The sequence below is a fragment of the Pleurodeles waltl genome, chromosome 4_2 (genome assembly GCF_031143425.1).
Source record: "Pleurodeles waltl isolate 20211129_DDA chromosome 4_2, aPleWal1.hap1.20221129, whole genome shotgun sequence".
In the NCBI taxonomy this organism is placed as follows: Eukaryota; Metazoa; Chordata; class Amphibia; order Caudata; family Salamandridae; genus Pleurodeles; species Pleurodeles waltl.
In genome coordinates, this window is record NC_090443.1 from 263,458,549 (window position 1) to 263,479,786 (window position 21,238).

The following is a 21,238-nucleotide window of genomic DNA, read 5'->3' on the forward strand; positions in this document are numbered from 1 at the left end:
GGAGGTGCCAAATCAGGGCTGAGTGCCCTTGCTTGAGGGTGCCAGGTGGTGAGGCCCGTTTTGGATATCTATGGCTTAAGAGGGAGGGGTGGAGCTATGTGCCTTGGTGCCGCTGAGGGAAGCGCTGGGATCTTTCTAAGCAATCGAGTGAGTCTGTCAGGGAGGGTCAGGCAGTGGCAGGTGGGGCAGAGTGGCAGGCAGCTCGGAGGCTGGGGGGGTTTGCCTTCAGGAAGACCTGTGGAGTGATGGGTGTCTGCAGGCTCTCTGGATTGGCTACAATTGGGCACAAAAATACCTGGTGGAGCTTCTGGACATCAGTTGGCGCAGGTAGATGAAAAAAGGGCAGGAAGGCCTCTCGGACCTCAGATGATGGCAGCGTTGGGTTCTGACAAACCCAGGGGCCATGCGGGGTAGGCCGGTATGAGGGCTGGAAGGACTAGGGAGGTTTCAGTCTGGCCAGGCATGGTAGGTTTCCAGGATCAGTCAAAGCCAGAGCAAATCTAGTCTGGAGTAGCAATGGGGAGGAGGGAGAAGAGGACAGGGCATGGGAGGAACTGGGACAAGGTATGCTGGACCTTTTGGCCTCTCTGTGCTGAGTTTGCAATCCCCCCAGGTACAGGACTTTGGTGACAGAGGCAGTGGGCAGTTGTTGGCGACCAGGGGTGGTCACACTTTGGAGGCTCAGGGGGAGTCAAGGGGTGGCTGGGGCGGGTTGGGTTCTAGGAGGGGACTTTTTGGAGTGGCGTGGCGTGGTGGGTGACACATGGTCAAGTACAGGTATTTGGGTCTGGGTAACAGGTACGGTAGAAGGGATAGGGGTGGGATCAGAACACACGAGTACACTGAGCCTTAACATGAACCCTTTAGTTGCAGGAATGGACAGCAGAGAGACTTGGAAAAGTCTATTATGGCTCAATTACACCAACGTGAAGAGATGGCATGGGCTGGGTTGTCCGGTCTGATGGCGTTGTGTGAGGACAGCAGTACTAGTGGTGGAAAGTCTTATGTGGCCTCCTTCACAGGCAGCACAGGCGGTTTGGTGTGGCCCCTCCCAAGAAGATGGAACATGACACTCAGCATGCATGGTGGGATGAAAACACAGTGGATGCACACCAGGTTCTGGGGCTTCATGGCTGGAGTGTGTGGGGGGTGAGAACAGAAGATATGATTGGGGGATAGTGAGTTAGAAAGGGTGGGCTGGTTGAGCTTGAGAGTATGGAAAGCCACACGGTAGCTTATGGTTAGGGGAGCATGCTAAACAGGTGTCTTTTAGTTCCTCACAGCACAAGCCAGAGACGCTGGTGTGGCTGGGCAGCAAGTTCAGCATTTACGTTGATCGTGCACCCAGGGAAGCAGGAATTGGTACAAGAGAGGCCAAAAATATTTTCAAAAGGGGTGGGGCTAATTAGGGCGATTGACACAAGGATTTGGATGTGAAGCTATAAAAGGGAAGATATGTGAAGGACAATGGCATAGGGTCGGAGGTGGCAGAGACAGTCCAGAAGGCACTAGGGGCTGTCAATACAGGTAGTCGTGTGAAGGGGTGGTAGGAAAAAAGGGGAGGAATCAGCGCCTTTCAGGGCAAATTGAGGAGGGTGCAGAACTAAATCGAGAGTAGGAGAGCTTCGGGGCCCCAGAAGGTGGCAAAAAGGAAAGCAAGGAGCTTAGGGTGAAATAGTTGCCTCATATGGGTATCACAAAGCCGTTGGGGGCTCATTTGATGAAAGCAACAAAGGACAGTATATGGAAAGGGAAATATATGGAGGTATTTAAACTAATGCATAGGGAGATCAAGGTAAAAGAAGGGCCCAAAGAAAAGGACTATGAGCTCGCCACGTGAACTAGGGTGCAAGTCACCATTCAGAAATGGACAGCACCTTTTTTGATTTATGTCAGCGTGTACTTTGAACAATATCTGGAATGATGAGCAGTGCTGTTCAAGTATATGGATGTGTTAAGAGAGGCTCACATCACTTCTGGGCGGTGCGCTTGGGTGAGTTATGATAAGGAATTCAGGGCACGTTTAGCTGTTGATGAAAAAGGCAAATAGGGAGAATTGGATAATGATCTGTAGCTCTATACATGGGGCCAGTGTGGCCTATGTCGATGCTCTTTGCGGACAGCTGGCTACCAGTGACATATTGGCCCTTTCAAGTGTGGCCCACCCAGGGTGCGATGAGTGCAGCAGAAAAAGGTCAGCCAAATCAAGGAGAGGTGTATTGGGCATACAACAGATGTTCCAGTCTTAGAGAGTTTTGCAAATTTAGAATGATTTGATTCAGAGGAAGGGATTGATGTTGTTCAGGGCCATGAAGGCAGACTTGGAGGAAATACGGAAGTTGTCTGCAGGAGCTCATATTCTGTGGACAGAGTCGTAGGTGGAGAGGGGCTGAAAGGGGCTGTGAGACCAGCAGCCTTTGACAAAGCATGGAGGAAAATCAATAGAGAAATGGGAAAGTTTTGTTTGGAGAATAGGTTGGGGAAAGTGGTGCATGTAGATATCAGGTTTGAGGTGGCACAGTTTTTCAGGGGTGATGGTGTGCATTTCTCAGATATGGATATGGACCTCTATTTGTTGCAGCTGAGAAAAGCGGTAGGAGAGTCTCTGGGGCTGAAGTGGTGGCCTACAGGTTGAGAGGAGGTTTGGTGCGGCTGCGGAGAGTAGGTCAGAAAACATCCAGTGGAGTTTTTCTGAGTGGCGTTTGAGGAGAAGTTTTTTCAGGCTTCAAGTGGTTCGTATTGTGTTAGGGGCGGTGAAAATGGTTAAAAGGGGAAGAGTTATTTTATCTTGTGGATGCAGGAAGTTGAAAGTTGTTGATTTGGGAGAATCAAAGTTGGGTTTAGTAATAGTTAGAAAGTAAAGTGCTGTTCAGGAAGATGGTCAGGTTCAAGGGGAAGTGTTGGAAGTTACAGTTAGGGATGGTTATAGGAGAAGCCAGTAGGTGTTTTCATGTATAGTGAGGCTTTAGGTCTGTAAGCCATTTTTGCTTAGAGGTTGGGTCATGTTTTAATGATGTGCTCCTGTCTCAATAAAGTGGCATTTTCTACACTGCACTAAGAAATTGTTAGTGGTACATTTTGTGCTATCTCGCCCAAAACAAATTGTGACAAAGCTGATAAATTTTTCACTTTGTGTAGTGAAAAGATTTTCCCAAAGCTCAGTAACATGCATAGCTCAGACAGCTGGCACATAAGCTTTTCTTACAGAAGTTGTAACACACACTATTTCTCTCTCTCCCTCTCTCTTGTTCTCACTTGCTCCCCTCAGCGTTTTGGCCTCTGGTGTGATAGTCTGTATAGGGGCCTCCTCCTGCAAGTTATGTTTGTTTTGCCATGCCTGAAAAAACAGGTGAGCAAAAACAAAATATTTTTTTAAAGGTCCTACATATGTAAAACGTACGATGTCCTACTGTTTTCCAATATATTACCCAGAAAGACTTCTTAAGACATTTCAAGTACATATATTTTTCATAGTCTATGGTATGTCTCTGTGTTGACTTCCTGACTCCATTAAAACACAAGGAGAGGGATTAGGCGAAATCTAACCTGACCACAATCTCTTAATCAGATACACAAACCACACACCAAGGTAGGGGAAGTATGTGACTCACACCCTCAGTTTCTGGAGCCGTAATTTCCATGTTCCCTTATCCTCCACTATTACCCCTGCCTGGACAATTGTTATTTAGAACGGAAAGGCCTCACCCACGTCCTCGTGGTATGCTTCACCCTTGGCCAGTATGCCCCATCGGGTTAAGATGGTACTAACCCGACAGTCTCAACCTTAACCTGGGAAAAGTTGTTGGGAGAAAGGACCTCAGAATAAAGTATATCCTGGTAAATGTAGGAAACCATATTTCAGTAAAATAAAACAGCTGCTGTGTGTGTGCTGGATATCTCCTGTATTAACTGGATCAAACAGGGTAGGATTAAAAAAATAGTTGCTCTAATTTCATGAGCGACCTTAGAGCGGTGTCTACCTGTGATAAGGATTCACCACATCACCACATCCATTACTGCCAACATGTTTTGCCCCACCAAAAAGAGGATACCCTCCTGGAGAAAAAATAGTGCTTCCAGGTAAGGGGGCTTGGGCCTTTGTCAGGGCACATCCGCCACAAAGACCCTACTGTGTGTCATGCATTTCTAAATCAAGCATGGAGGTAAGACTAATTCTTACCTAGTCCTTGTCAACACACCTAATATTAAAATAACAAAAATTGTTAATCATTAGTCCAAAAATATGGTAGGAAATAGGAGATTGCGCAAAAGGCATACTGGTGTGAATCACTTGTAAAAGCACACAGTGAAAATACCATGCGTGATCCACATCTACATTAATTGTTTGCATTCCTTGTGACTCCACAGCATTGTGTAGAACATGCAACACACGTGTCTGTACAAACTTACCCAGCAATCGTCAGGGTTAAACCTCATTAGTCACTATACAGGGGGACCTCATCTGTTTCATTAGACACTTACAAATCTAGGGAGTATAAAGCATGACCTCCTTAAAATGAAACCAAGTCTTCTGTGAATGAGTTAACCATCTAAAGGGACGAGAGGTCTAGTAGAAACAAAAAGACTAGTGTCTCCCTCACTGTATGTTTATCTATTGCAAAACCCACCATAAGGCGGTAACACCCAGCTGTGTCACTTTTATGCCTCTCAACCTGTATATACAAGGTCAGGTGTATGAGTCTGGTATGTCCCATGCAGGACCAGTAGTCACATAATATAACTGGGGGTTACAGTAATAAATCCCTCTATACCCCGAACATCGAATATGTAATGTATCATCTCAATTTAGTCACTAAATGCCCATGTCACATAAATGGTACAAGCTCAGTGGCTCCTTCATTCATTTATCACCCAGAGACCTTATTACCTACACTCATGTTACTAAGTGCAGATGTATTAATAGGCCCTGGTCCCCTATAGCTATTCTATACCACCAGCGATATGATTTATCATACAGCAGAGATTGGTTGATAATGTAAATAGTCTGCCCCATCAATAGCTCCAAGAATGCATGGTGTATAGCAAAACTTGTTAGCCAACCTCATGCCCACTGGAACAACTAATAGTTAGGCCTGGGTACACCTTAATTGCATTCCATCAATAATGGTGCGGTCACAGTGTGGCGAGGATAAAAATAATCGGACCCAGGCCCACCATGCTGTCTCCTTACTTCATTAAGGCGTAGGATTGACGTATTACACCTGTCACCACACCTCTACAGTGCCGCTGCATCCATCTGAAACGTGGATTGGCCACTGCAAAAAGCGCATTGGGATAGTCATAGGGGACGCGTCCACGCACCCAAGCCTACTGGGAGATGTAGTTCACGTGGTTGTGAACCCGATGACAGTGTTGACAGAGATTGATTCAAACCTCCTAAAAACTGAATGAAAGAAATATTATGTTTATTTCATTATTTTGCATTTTTCACACTGTATTATGTTTATTACTTTGTTTCATACTTCCTACATTGTTATTCTTATAAATATATTTTTTTGAAAGAACATAATTTGTTGTTTGTTATTTCACAATTATGGGAGACGTATATTAGTGTCCAGGCATACAGGAGGGCTTATCATATGATGAAGAATTGGCTGCCTCTCTTTTAGCAGCATCTTCACCCAAAACTTGCTACAGAGCGGATTTTGGGACACACTGGTGGAAATGAATAGGATTCAAGATAGGACTAGGCCTGGCGAAAAACTCTGCTCTCCTGTAAGAGTTTGCTGAATTAGGCAACTCCGCGTTCTGCGGAGAATGGAGAGTTACCAATAGGCTCCGTACTCCGCAATGTAGCTGAGTTTTTTGTGTGTAAGATGTGAGACAAAAGACTTTCACTCTCTAACGATCACAAACAAGATTTTTTTACCCTCTAGTGAGAGTTAACACTGCATCAGTGACTTCCGGTGCCTGTTTTTTTGACGTAGGCGATCGTTAGTGAGCGCAGTCGACTGCTGCTGCAACCTGGCGAAGCTGAAGCAGCTAAAATCTACAACTTCAAGTTAAAAATCATCTCTAATTGACTATTCGTGTTGATATTGTTGTGCGAGGAGTACTTTTTTTCCAACAACAGGAAGTGTCCCAGAGACTCCTGTCCAACAGGCTCCTCCCACTGCTTTGTCCATCTCCTGGTCACTTTTCACTTGGATTTCAAGCTGGAAGGATCACTTTGTTGTCTCCTGGAAATATCATTGGATTTAAGGACTGAGGTATTTGAGTTTTCACAAGAAAGTCTAAAACACTTATATAGGGATGCTGTACAACTTGAATTTGTTTGATGGGGTCACGCACAGGATTTATCTGTACTTTTATTTGATTTTTTAAATTTATTTTGGTGGGTGGCCTGCATTTGTGACCTAGTTATATTTTTACTTATAATTTTTGTTCTACAGAGGAAAAATGTTTCACAGTTCACCACTTTTTCTCCATATTTTCTTTTGTAAATTTGCTATATTTGTTAAATTGAATGTTAATGTTAAGTGGCGTAGCCTGCTAATGTAGTAGGCCTTCAAGCTGTCACCCCAGTACTAGTCATGGGTGCATGATGAAGAAACAACTGCTTGTGGTGTCTGTGGAACTGAAACTTCATGGATGGCATTGGATTAAAGATAACAAAATGTTATTTTGCGGTATTCCACATTTTTTTTACTGCAAACAGTGTTTGGGGTGGTTATATTTTGTATGATGTGTGTTGTTGTTGTAAAAAATTGTAGCCCTTTTAATTTTAGTTTTTGGAATTACTACTACTGACTAAGGGGGTCATTTTGACCCTGGCGGTACGGGACCGCCAGGGCTAAAACGACGGAAGCACCGCCAACAGGCTGGCGGTGCTTCCAGGCGTATTACGATCGCCGGGGCCTGCGGTATTACGCCACTTTTACCCTGGCGGTGATAATCCGCCTGGGCAGCGCTGCCCAGGGGATTACGAGTCCCCGACCGCCAGCCTTTTTCTGGCGGTTTGCACTGCCAGGAAAAGGCTGGCGGAACGGGGAGTCGTGGGGCCCCCTGACAGGGCCCCATGCAGCTTTTCACTGTCTGCTATGCAGACAGTGAAAAGCGCGATGGGTGCAACTGCACCCGTTGCACGGCTGCAACACCGCCGGCTCTTATGTTGCGGCCGGGATCCCCGCCGGCCCAGCGGGGATCTCCAAATGGCCGCGGCGGGGGTGCGCCGCATTGGCTGCCGCATGGCGGTCAGATCTTGGCGGGCGGCTAATGCCGCCCGCCAAGGTCGTATTGACCCCCTTAGTGCTGTTTTCCCTCCTGTACCAATGCCTTCCTTGTCTTGCCAGTGTGTGAGAGTGTTTGTCATAGGCCACCATTTGTCTTTGTTCCCCATGCCATGTGGCCAGGGGCCCTTTTTGTATAGTCAAAATTATAGTCCTATACCTATATATGTTTTTTGTTTTCTATCCATCCTGCTTGTTGTTTGATGTGGCTCGTGTCCATTTTGTTTAGGCAGCCAGTAGTCCTGCATGTGATCTTCTTTGTTGTGGTGGCCATGCCTCCTTGCTGGTTGTTGCTTGACTACGTGGCTGCCGGCCATTTTGTATAGGCACCAAGGGTGCTTTAGGCCTACATGTGTTCTTCTTTGTTGTGGTGGTCGTGACTCCTTGCTGGTTGGTGTTTAACCATGTGGCTGGTGGCCATTTTGTGTAGGCAGCCAATGTGCTTTAGGGCTGCATGTGTTCTTCTTTGTTGTGTTGGCCATCCCTCCTTGCTGGTTGTTGTTTAACCATGTGGCTGGTGGCCATTTTGTGTAGGCAGACAGAGTGCTTTAGGTCTGCATGTATTCTTCTTTGTTGTGGTGGCCATGCCTCCTTGCTGGTTGTTGTTTGACCATGTGGCTGGCAACCATTTTGTGTAGGTAGCCAATGTATTTTAGGGCTACATGTCTTCTTTGTTGTGGTGGCCATGCCTCCTTGCTGGCTGTTGTTTGACCCTGTGGTTGGCGGCCATTTTGTGTATGCAGCCAGTGTGCTTTAGGGCTGCATGTGTTCTTCTTTGTTGTGGTGGCATGCCTCTTGCTGGTGTTGTTTGACCATGTGTCTGGCGGCCATTTTGTGTAGGCAGCCAGTATCCTTTAGACCTGCATGTGTTCTTCTTTGTTGTGGTGACCATGCCTCCTTGCTGGTTGTTGTCGGACCATGTGGCTGGCGGCCCTTTTGTGTTCTTGTTCAGCCCTAGTAGGTCAATGCTTCTTACTAAATGTGCATTTTTTAAATATTTTATTAAATATTTTTTCATTTTTTCACCTCCACTACTCCTTGCTTCCCAAATTCCTGTGTTTTTCATGCTAGTTCCCTTCCCCTAGAACGACTGCGGTTCCAATCTGTTTTTTTTAAATATTATCCATTTCTTCAAATTTTTTCCACAACCTTTATTTAATTTAATTTTATAATATCAGTTTAATAATAGTGATACTGTTTAAGTAATTTGTTAAACTTATTTCTTATATCGATTTTTTAAAAATAAATTACAATTTTCTATTTTATATTTTGTTTCTCCTATTTTCACTATTAGCCCCATGTCTGCCATAGGTGTATAATTGAACTACATTACATAACATCACATTATTCAGGGATTTATTATTATTCCATTTGTCACCAGATAAACCTAACAGTTACATTCTGTATGTTCTAGTTGTTACTCCTTTTTATCATTCATGACTGTACATGATAATGAAAGTTAATGTTGTGTTTTTTTAGGAATGGATACACTGAATTTCATAATTATTTATATGTTTATTTAAATAAACATTCTGTTATATTATTTATTTCTACTACTAATGCAAGTGCAACAACAATGCCACGTTTCACTGATCCTTCTTGCATGTTTTCTTTTAGGTGCACGGAGAGAAATAGACATCACCCACAGTACTGCCAGACAGAAGGCCTGTGGTCGACGTGATGTGTGACCACACACATGACCACACGGACATCTCTTCAGCTTGTGAAGCTAAGTGCTACTGCCAATTGACAGCTTCAAGATGGCCCCAAAGAAAGCTGCTAGCAAGAAAGCAGCCAGTGATAAGAAGGACCTTCCCACCACTGGTATGTCGTCCCCAGACCTCTTTGGGCAAAGACTTGAACCTGCCGCACCAGCCTCTGGGTAGCATGCAGGGAGCACCACCCCCACATCAGTGCCCCATTCCAAAGTAGTCCCAAGCCCATGTCTGACACAGAGGCAGCCTCTCTAATCACAGGAAGGTCGACGAGCAGTGACTTTGAATTGGACACATCTCTTTCTCAAAGTGGTACCCAATTGTTGCCGGAAACTCAGGCCAGTGAAAAACAGCTGCAGCCAGCAATAGCAGTTTCTTCTGAAGTAGGAGTATCTCAGGATGTTGAGCTTCATGCAGAGGAAGCAGAAGAAGCCCCTCTTTTACAAGATCCACTGTGTTCCAGATCTCCCCCATCTTCTTCCTCAAACCCCCTTCTGATGATCAAGATTCAACTTGGATGCCACCTCAGTCTGAGACACGCCAGGAGAGACAAGGAGTGAAAAGGAAGGTTCCTGAAAGCCTTAGGGTTAAGGATGAAGAAGAGGAGTATGACAAGTCTGCCGACGAGCCAGTCATCATGGATGTTGGCAAGCCCCAGTGGAGTCAAACATTACCCCATCCTCTCAACCTGCTCAGAGAGATGTGACACCGATACCACCACTTCGACCAGCTTCCATATTTACAAGGCCCCGGGTGCGACCTACATCCACACCCACCTCAATAGAAAAAGGCACTGCAGAGAGGCAAATGTCATCAAAACAACATCCACCTACCACCACTTTTTCAGACATTGGCAGTTGCACCAGTATGAGAAGTTGACCTCCCCAGTTTGGAACATCTTTACGATTAGTGGAAAGGAGCCAAACCTTGCCATATGCTCCATATGCTGAGCAAGCATTATTCGGGGTAAGCTTGGTACAAATTAATAAAATGGAGGCCAAACAATCCATTTGAGAAAACAACACGCAATCCGCTGGGAGGCACACCTTAGCAGACACAAGAAAAGCCTGCAAGTGGTGTTAGTGAAGGTGTCGAAAGCAGGGAATCTGATCCGATCATGGTAGAATGTGAAGAACAGGGGGACACTTTTGTTACACAAATCAGCCCAGTCCCCAGCAGTGTAGTAGTATAATTGCCCACATCAGCAACATCACAATCGCAGAGGAAGACTCAGAGTCACGTTGAAACACCAAAGCAAGAACCTACAGTGGCTGCCACAATGAGACGTACATTGAGCCTACCACCACCTTCTAAGTCACCTGCATCAGTGGCACCAGCAAAGAAAGAAATCCAGGCTATTATCACTGCCATGTCTAGGCAGGAGGGGACGTACGAACGCAACCACCCAATGGCAAGTTTGTACAACGTGAAGCTGGCTAAAATGTTAGCATTGGACGTCCTCCCTTTTTCTTTTGTTGAAGGAGTGGGTTTTCTAGAATTTTTGGCAGCTATCTGCCTGAAATGGAATGTTCCCAGCCATACCTATTTCGCCAAAGTTGCTATTCCAGCACCACATCACAATGTGCTGGAATTGGTTGGACAAGCTTTGCAGCAGAGTGCTATCCAGACAATCCACCTGATGACAGACATGTGGACCAGTTGCCAAGCCACTAATTACATGTGCATCACTGCACACTGGATCTCTTTTGTGGGGGTTGGAGAAATGATATCTGCAGGTGTTGACACAGCTGAAATTTTTAACAGTGCTGTTTGCTCACAGTAGCCAAATTCAACACCAGCAACAACAACAGGAACAGGAGTAGCAGCCTCAAAATCTGCATTTGATTGGTTTCTAAAGGCAGGGCTTAAGTCCACTGCAGAGGTGAAGGCAAAAGAGCTCGAGCACCAATGACATTTTAGCAGATGATCCAGGCCTACCTGGACGACCCAACTGAGGTCTATCTGTATCAAAATCCATTGGTGTATTGGTATGGGAAGAGGTGCCAATAGACAGTGCTCAGCAGGCTGACAATAAAGTATCTGGCTTGCCTTTTAGCCAGTGTGTGTTCAGTGCAGCTGATGCAGTTGTGACAGTGAGAAGGACCCCCAAAACGTCGAGAGATTGACCATGATCAAAATGAATCAGCACTTTATACCACCAAATTACAGCATATCTGAAGTCTAACAGGAGATGGACGAAGGTAATGATTGATCAGACTTGGATCATGGTAGTATGTAAGCTGACCAACTTCTGGGGAAACCACCTGAGTGTGAGGACAAACTCTACTTCCCTGACTAGACCTGGGGCACCATACAGCATTCTACTTTCTACTATGAACAGCTTTGAGAAAAAAAAGTAGCTTGCTGTGGGAACTTTGTTATTGTATATTTTTTGTTTCTGTCTAAATGACTAGTGAACCGCAACTGTTTTAGGCACATGTATGATCGATTTCTATTTGGACCAGTGTATAATGAAAAAGCCCCCAAAACCTCCGAAATCGCTTTAAGGAGATTTAAGAGACAATGCCTACCTCCATTCTGTGTCTATCCTTTCTTTTGTCCCCTAGCAGGACTGCCCAAGATATTTGATTTACGACTTAATGGCCAATGTGTGTTTTGTTTCCTGAATCAAAGAGGATCAGCAATGTGCCACTATGCTTGATTGGAACAGGTGAGTAATGCTTTATATATATGTCTCAACAATTGATAGGAGGGATACTTGTTTCAGTGTTAAGAATTGAGATGGTTTGTGTGACTCATCATGTCTAGTGGTGGCACATAGTGAGAGTGGGTGTTTATATTTTTAAAACATATTACGCTGGCTTGTGTTTGTGTTGTGATCAATTTACAATGTTGGTGACATAAAAATAATAATGGGTAATAATTTTTTCCTAAAGGTGATTTTTTCTCCTTCCCTTTTCACACTTACCGAAATTTGTTTGCTGGCGTTTTCACACTGCTTTGTTTTATTGTGCTCTGCTTTCTGGTTCACATTTGTCAAAGAAGACCCGACAAGCCCATTTAGCTAACAAATAAAATTCTAGTCCCCAAAAAAAAATACTCAATGTTTCTCTAGTTGTTAAACAGTTATTGGTTGCTCTATCTAAATTGGGTCGTGAGACTGTGACTCTTGGGTGCACTTGTTATCGAGTTGGACATAATAATCTTTAATCAGAGTCTGGAGGATGATGGAAGGAATCAGAGTGTGATTTGACAACTTTAACAACTGCCAGAAAAAGGAAGTTATCAAGTTCATGTAAATCAACATGGGTGATGTGAGGATCAGTCTAAGAGGACTACTCCGATCTGTGGACTGGTGATGAGAGGTGCATCAATTACTTGATTTAGGAAATGCAATGCTGCTGTGTGTGTCTGCTGGCTGGATCAAACTTGAAATTATGTGGTTGGGTGGGGGCCTGTTGCAGGAACCTGTAGGAGACAGACATGTGATGGATGATAATGTTACATTATGCAGTGCTCTAGACTATATGTTACGATGATCATGACAGTTGCGAGTTTGATCATCCCAATATCTGCTGACACTTGTCTGTGATTGTTGGTGGATGACTGCAAAGGTCTTTGCTCTTGCTCTGCCACCTCTGAGTCTAATTGGTACACTACTCCTCATGAAACTTACCTTCCATTCCATCCTTCTTGATTCTACAATATCATGATGATAATCATTTATTTTCTACGCTCCACACACCTTCTCTTCTCCTGTACAATAACACTCATGCTTACCTTATCTAACCGCTTCAGGTAGGCACCCAAAGAGATTGACGGGGCAATCCAAGAAGATTGCAGGTGCACCACCCAATTTGGCAATCCAGACTAGTATCATTTTTCTTTCAAAATTCTATTTTTTTAGAACTGTGTGTGTTATCTTCACCCCAAGATTAATTATATGTACTATTTTGCAAACATGGAATCGAACATTTTTACATATAGGTAACTTGGGTCTCACTGGTGCTGACAGAAAGTAAAGTTATCTGTGTCATACATATCCATGTCTTTCTATTCCTCCCACAACAGGACAGGCTGCTGATCATTTCCCAGATGAATATTGTATTTGTGTTGTGTTTGTCTTTTGTCACACTTTTCCCAAATTCCCTTTCCCAACCATTCATCAAATCCCAAACCCTCTTCCCCCGGTCTATGTGATTGATTGAGGTGTCACTTAACAGAAATGTTACTTAATAATTTACACCACTGATTAATCTCACACTTAGTGTGGGGGTGGATGAATAAATACCCACCCCTACCACCCACAACTGGCCCACCCCTATCCCCAAACTAATGCCCCTTTCCACAACCAATGTTCCTAACAAAAAATGTCAAATTGTCCATATTGCATAGAAGGATGAGAAAAAAGTCCTGTAAAAACCCATTCCCACCCTCTCCACCCACCAAAATAAAAGGTTCAAAAAGGAACAGAGGAGGGCACTAAAGGTGGGCCAGGATTCTCTCAGGAGCCCCTCCATATGTGCCTGATGGGCCTCTAACTGCACCAGCCTCTGAGGGATGCGGCGTTGGGACACGGTCTTCGGAGGGGGGTTAGAAGGGATGATGTGGCGGTGTGTGGCTGCCCTGGCACTGCAGTGTAGGTGTAGGTGTTGCTGGGCTGGAGGCACAGGGACCTGGCTGGGGCCCTGAGTATTGGCAGTGACTGCAGCCTCCTCCTTTTCTTCCTCGAGGACCACCAGCCACTGGTTCTCAGCCTGTATGGCCTTCAGCTTATTCCGCCGCAACCTGGCAGCTTTTCCTGCCATGATGGTGAACCAGCAGCAATAGCTATGTCAAGAAAGAGAAAAAAGAGAAATTGTAAATCATGCACTGAGCAAAACACCTGTTTAAAATCATGTAGTGTAGTAGTACAGTAGCAGAACATTAGGTGGTCACCTCAGGCTAGTCAATTTTAAGATGATAACTGTCACAGCCGTAATATGCACTATAAAGTAAAATATTTCTTCTCTCTCCTGTTGTGTTAAATTAATGGTGGCATTGCTAGCTCAGATGGTGCCATAGTCGTTACTGTCTGCACCTGGGGCAGCTGCACTAGAAATTTATTTTATTCGAATGGTCCTGTTCTTCTTTGTATGTGGACTACAAGGCAGATGAATAATAAGAATGAAACACTCCACATAATATAATCAATCATGCAGACGTCCTGTCTGACATAAGTAGGCAGTGGGAGAAGCGATGCACTGCAGTACAGGAAAAGGATTAAGGAAAGGGATATAGATTGTATTTGGCGCATTCGCATCATGACAGACTATCCAATTCAGGAAAATCAAGGCACTTACTTATGGACCACTTTACTCACTGTTCTCATGGCCGTCCTCCAGCACACTTTGTAATAACTACTTTTTTTACAAAAAAATACATTTTTTTTGCAGTAAGAAATCTTCTTAATGTACTCAACTGCGGGGTAAGGTAGAGTGGATTAGGATGGGTAGGTAGAGAACACACTTTACAGATCAATCAATTCCTCATCATCATCATAATAATGTGTCTAAGGTTTGGCTAGTAGTGTGACTCACTGTGGTTGGCAAATGTTGAAAGGGAAAAATTAGAAAAGAAGTAAATCCAATAAGGAAGCCATACTGAGTTATATTTATCACTTGGCTTGAAAAATATGGTGTAACCATAGATTGGATTTTACAAATTATTCAGAAGTCTGAGAGAGAACTTAAGAAATATTAAAGGAGTGAAGTACTAGGAAGTGACTGACACAGTGGCCACTGGGAGGAAAGGGAAGCACACCTTTTATTTGCATTGCCATTCATTGAAAACTGTTTGACACATTAACTTAACTTAAGCTGACAGACGCACATTGCACAGCCAACATTGCAGTGCCGATTCTGCCGAACTGAACCATGTAGGTCATTATGGGTGGCACTGGTGAAAGGCCATATGCGGGAATACATATTACCTGCCTCGCTTGAAAAATACTGTGATTCAAGGGAATATTCTGAAATACCATCCAAACCTTTGCATCAAACCTTTGATAAAAAACATTTGAAGCAAGTAAAGTAGGTGAGAAGAACGCCCCTATCCAGAAGAGCTCCCTTGTTTCTTCATTCCAATTTATCTGTTCATCATTGCAAATGTGTTCTTCTAGTACTCGTATTCTTTACCTTTGGCTTTTATACATACCATTTAAGCTAAGCTGTACATTCTCTCATCCAGTCCTTTGCCATTTTAAACCATCCAAATTCCAAACATGGCTTTTTACTACCCTTCCGCCAACATACATTTACCCTATAACTACCCATGGATCCTCTCACCCATCCAAGAGATCTAACCCACCGGAGGAGTCAGTTCACCCATCCAGGCATGGAATACTTTCACCCATAGCCTGTCACCCTCCTGGGATGGCATTCTTCATGCATAAACCCTTTCATCCATCCATCACCCACCCATGCATTCTATCATCCTCCTCACCACCCACCTATATGTGTATTATTATTATGAACCCTTTCATCCAGACACATATCCTTTCACTCATACTACAACTCACCGATCCATTCTATTTCAATCATTTTCCAAAACACATCATAGTTCAAGTTCATTTTATAAACCTTAATCTGCTGAGTTGCAGATAGAAGAGCCCAGTACTTACTTAACTCCTGCTGCATCTGCAAAAACAGGGTTTTCTATTTGGGAAGAAACTATTAACATAGAGCACAACTAATAATCAATTTTTACTCATGAGCCCCATAACTGTGATGCTTAGCAATTCAAGCAGGTCCATCTCCCTATCTAGGATATTTGCCCAACGGTGTGTCAGCTGTTGCTGGGTGCGCCAGACTCCAGTGTTACGGCAAACAGCCTGGTGCACGCTCTCCCAGGGCTCCTGGTGCTCCTGGAGGCCGTACCCAGACCCAGGCCTGCAGCCTGCTGCCAAGGTGTAGGGAATACCAAGGCAGACAGTTCATCTCAGAAAATACAGAGCAGGGCTGCACCCCTTGATTCCCCACCGCCCTCAAGGAAGGTGGCTGACAGATAGGGGCTTGGCGCTGCTGCTCCCCTGCTGAGCCATGGCACAGGGGACTTGGAGGGAGCAAGAGGTAAGGAAGGAAGGATTAGGAAAAAAGAAGGGAAGAAAATGAAGCAAGTAAATGAAAAAGTTAAAACTTTGCGAAAAAACACAAAAAAATTAGGACAAAAGTTAAAATATAAAAATAGAAAGAGAAAAGGTAATATAATAAAAAGAAAGTAAGGGAAAATAGGTTTTAAAACAGAGGGGTGGAAGAGATATAGAAGGATAGAAAAGTAGGCCCCAGCACAACAAGCAAAAAAATCCAAGATGGCCACATCCATGCGAACCGTGTGATGCCGTTCGCATGAGAATTCCAACGTGAGGAAGTACTTTGCGTTGCCAGTGACATTAAACATCATGTGAATGGGAGGGGCAAGAAACTCTGCCTGCTAGCGGAACTCAGCGTAGCGAGACTGTTTTTTCTCGACTCACAGTAGTTCTGCGATACTGGAGCAATACTAACTGAATATCTAAGGGCAAATGCATCCCTGTGGGGCCTGATTGTAACTAACACACCGAGAATTTACATGGATGACAAGGAATTTTGAAAGGATTGGTCTCTAATCACGTGGAAATGCACTTGAGTCTGGCTGGTTTACATTTTTAAGACAGCCAAAACACTTCTTTGGGCAACCTCCTCATTCAAATAAAGATGAGTAAAATTTATTTAAAGACATCTATTTCCTTTACAGCGTTTAAGAAAACGTCAAACAAAACTAACAGGACTGTTAATGAAGACAAGAAATAACATCTCACAAAATCTAAAATACAGAAATTCCAGACAGTCCTAATGAATTTTTCCATGCAAAAATGATACCCTTATTCAAAGGAAGATTATGGGTCTGATTACGACCTTGGTGGAGGGGATTACTCCATCACAAACGTGACGGATATCCCACCTTCCATATTACAAGTTCCATTATATTCTATGGAACCTGTAATACAGCGGACCGGATATCCGTCATGCCTGTGACAGAATAATCCCCTCCGCCAAGGTCCTAACCAGGCCCTATGTCTGGAATAAGGGATGACAGTCTGATACATCATCTAGAAGTAACACATCTTCCGATTCAGAGAGCTCAGGTGAATTCCTTTTGAAAGGAAGGAATCGACGGGGCCGACAGAGAGATTTAAGAACACGGAGTCCGGTGGGTCCCAAAGGATTTCACAACCCAAACTGGAATGGCCTACATACTTTGGGTTCCCCCAACTAATAGTACAATCATTTGGACCATGGTAACACTCCATCTGACATCCTTTTTAGGAAGAGGTCCAACCAGGGAAAAGGGAGAAGGAAAGATCAAAAAGTGGCACGTGGGGCAAAAGAGGAAGCACCAACCACGAGCAAGGGGTCAAGCATCATAACAATATTGTGAGGAACTTGAGTGACAAACAATTGACAGACTCTCAGATGAACATCTTGAACAAAGGTCTAGGTTTCGTTCCCACACTAAGAATTTATATTTTCAAACTGAAGGCAGAATTGGCAGGTTTCTTCAGAATCAGTCACCGAAGGTTGTCTTTAACCAAAACAACAACCAAAACAAAATAATGAGAACACGGGCCTGAGGGTAAAATTCACCTTTACTCCTCCTACCCATGTAATGCAACAGGGGTTCTGGCCTTTGAGGAAGCAGTAGAGAAGTCAGCAGATGAATTGGCAAAGAAACTTCAACATCTCTTCCACAATATCTTTAGGGATGAGAGACAGGCTCTCGCTGAACTTTCCTCAGCACAGGATATCATCATAAAACAGGCAAAGGGGGAGCCATTGTGATTCTTCCTTTGGATATGTACAAGCAAAAGTACTTGAAACTTTTGAACCAGTAAAGGAACAATAAGACTGATATGGGTCCCTTTCAATGAAGTAATGGAAAACATAAAGTTTCTGGTAGAGAAGGGCTTGACAGTGGATGGATTACTGAGAAAGAGGCCCGATTTTTGTCCAACCAAAAACCTAGGATACATACTTTTATATCCTTCCTAAGGTCCATATAGGAGTTTTCCTGCCACCAGGCTACCCTATAATGTGAGGCACTGAATCAGCAGTGGAGCCTCTGTCCATATTTTGCAATTGGCTCCTGAGACAAATAGTTGAAAGAACCCCTACATATCTGAAAGGTACAAAAAAGTAACTGAACCTAATAGGAGTGATGAGTTGTGACCCTGGAGATGAACTATTTATTGGCTTTGATGTACAAGCACTCTACACAAGCATCCCCCAAGAAGAAACATTAAGATTTGTTGAAGCCATCCTCTCGGAAACACCATGGGATTATATCACACCAAAGGATTACATCCTTGATTACACTCACATGGTATTCATTTGTAACTATTTTGAATTTGAGGGAGAATTTGTTTCTCCAAATACATGGGACATTGATGGGTAGGAAATTAGCACCCAGTTTGGCCTTGTCTGTATGTGTATGATTTGGAACCTTCATCTATCCTGGGAAACGTAATATTGATGACGTGTTCCTGATTTTACATGGTACATGTAGGAGGCTGGTCTGGTTTGTAGTGGGTATCTATGGTAGTTACACCTTATACCAGGTCCAGTTATCCCTTATTAGTGAAATGTAGGCAGTGTCTAGAAGCAAGTCTCTCTAGGGGTAGCTGAGCAGCCGAGACTTATTTAGGAGACATTCAAAGCTCATGCAGTACCACAGTAGTCTCACAATACTTACACACATGAAAGAAAATACTCTGGCGGTCATTCCAACCGCGGCGGGTGGCGGTAGCCGCCCGCCTGGCTGGAACCGCCGAATGACCGCACCGCGGTCAAAAGACCGCGGCGGCCATTCTGGCTTTCCCGCTGGGCCGGCGGGCGACCGCCAAAAGGCCGCCCGCCGGCCCAGCAGGAAAGACCCAGCAACGATGAAGCCGGCTCCGAATGTAGCCGGCGGAGTTGCTGGGGTGCGACGTGTGCAGTGGCACCCGTCGCGATTTTCAGTGTCTGCAAAGCAGACACTGAAAATCATTATGGGGCCCTGTTAGGGGGCCCCTGCACTGCCCATGCCATTGGCATGGGCAGTGCAGGGGCCCCCAGGGGCCCCACAACACCCGTTCCCGCCATCCTGTTCCTGGCGGTAAAAACCGCCAGGAACGGGATGGCGGCAAGGGGGTCGGAATCCCCATGGCGGCGCTGCAAGCAGCGCCGCCATGGAGGATTCCCTGGGCCAGGGGAAAACCGGCGGGAAACCGCTGGTTCCCCTTTTCTGACCGCGGCTTTACCGCCACTGTCAGAATGACCCAGGAAGCACCGCCAGCCTGTTGGCGGTGCTTCCGCGGTCGTTGGCCCTGGCGGTCGGTGACCGCCAGGGTCAGAATGACCCCCTCTGTGTTACAAAAATAAAGGTACTTTATTTTGGTGACACAAATGCCAAAAATATCATAGAGTATATACTCCCTTAGGAGGTAAGTAATATACACTACTATGCACAAATAGGCATAAAAACTGTTAGAAAACAGTGTGATTGGTGAAAATCACAATAGTTGGAAATGGGCCTGGGGAACACAGACCATATATTAAGAAAGTGGAATGTGAATGTCGGTTTCCAACCTAGGCAAGTGTAGTGCATGGGGGGTGCTGGGAGTATTATAAAACACCAAAGGTATGTAATAGAACCCACCCCAGAGCCCAGGAAAGCAGGAGTAAATCACAGTAACTTTCCTAGAACATACAAAAAAACGAGAAAGAAGATTATGCAAGAACCAGGAGAGACTGCAAGACGCCGACAGTGGATTCCTGGACCTGAAGACCTGTGCAAGATGGGAACCAAGTCCAAGAAGCGCAGAAGAGTCTAGTGAGAACAGGAGCCCCTGCTAACGAGGATGAAGGTATAAAAGACGAACCACCAGTCAAGAAGAACAGTCACTACTGCACCCAGGAAGACGGATTTGTGTTCCTGGTTGATGCAGATGATGTCCCACTTAAGATGGAAGATTGCAGTCTGGTTTGAATTGCAGGTGTCCGCCATAAAAGCCTTGGAATATGTAAAGCTTGCAGTTAGAAGAAAATGGCGCTGTCCAGGCCCAGGAGGGACCTGGTGGACTCTACCCAGGAGGGTTAGTCAGAGGGGGCTCTCAGAAACTCAGAGAGCCCCCAGAAGACCAGGCAGCACACACAGGAGTCCAAAGCACAGGGACAAAGAAGGTGCAAAAAGAGGCCCATACAGCACTACAATAAGGGATCCCACACCGCCGGAGAACCACTCAGGAAGCTGTGCATCACAGAATAGAGTGCTGGGGGCCTGCTCTGCATGGTGTACAAAGAACTTCGTGGAAGGATGCCAACAAGCCTTGGCAACTGTAAAACATGCAGTAAACATTGGTACTATCTTGCGTGGGGATGCAAGCTCTTACCTCCACCAAAGCTGGAAAGTAGGACATCAAGACCATCGGAACCACTTCAGTCTACCACCCGTTATGCAGGATTCACACAACTTGTTAGGAGAGGGGACCCACGCCACCGGTCATCATTGTAGTGACTCCTTCACTCCAAGGGAGATTCCTTCATTCTTGTGGCACTGGCCTCTCAGATGCTCCCAGAGTTGGTCATGGGCCTAGCCATGCAGATGCAACACAAAGTCGGTATACAGCCATTGACATAAAAATGAAAGCCCTTTGTGGCTTTCCCCCTCTCTTCGAAGCCCCTAAAACCATAATGTACGGGGTAAACTCTACATCGTATCTAACCACCTGCTTTAAAACCTGCTTGATCTCCCCTTTCAGCTGTGCCAATTTTACACAGGTAGCAAACATATGTATAATATCTACCCCAAATACTCCACTTCTCGGGCAGTAGGTTCCCTCCAACCTTCCCCATTTAGCGATTTGAGCTGGGGTATAATACAAATCATATAGGCCATCATTACAACATCAGCAGCAAATGCCGCCTACCGCCGTGCTGACAGCCAGCAACATACCGTGACCACGGACGTATACTGCTACGGGTATTATGACCCACACAGAGAAATCCACCACTATACAGACATCCACACAAGTCCGCCAGCCCAAAGGTCAGTGATAAACTGGCGATACCAAAACCCAAACCATTACACCAACAGAAATACGCCCATAGTATCAGGACCCACGAATCACTGCAGTGGTCTTTCAATCGCGGTAAACCATTGGCGGTGCACACCGCCGCGCTCAAAACATACACACACTTACAAAAATACACCACATTGGACAATTCATACTACACACACCTGACACATATACACACA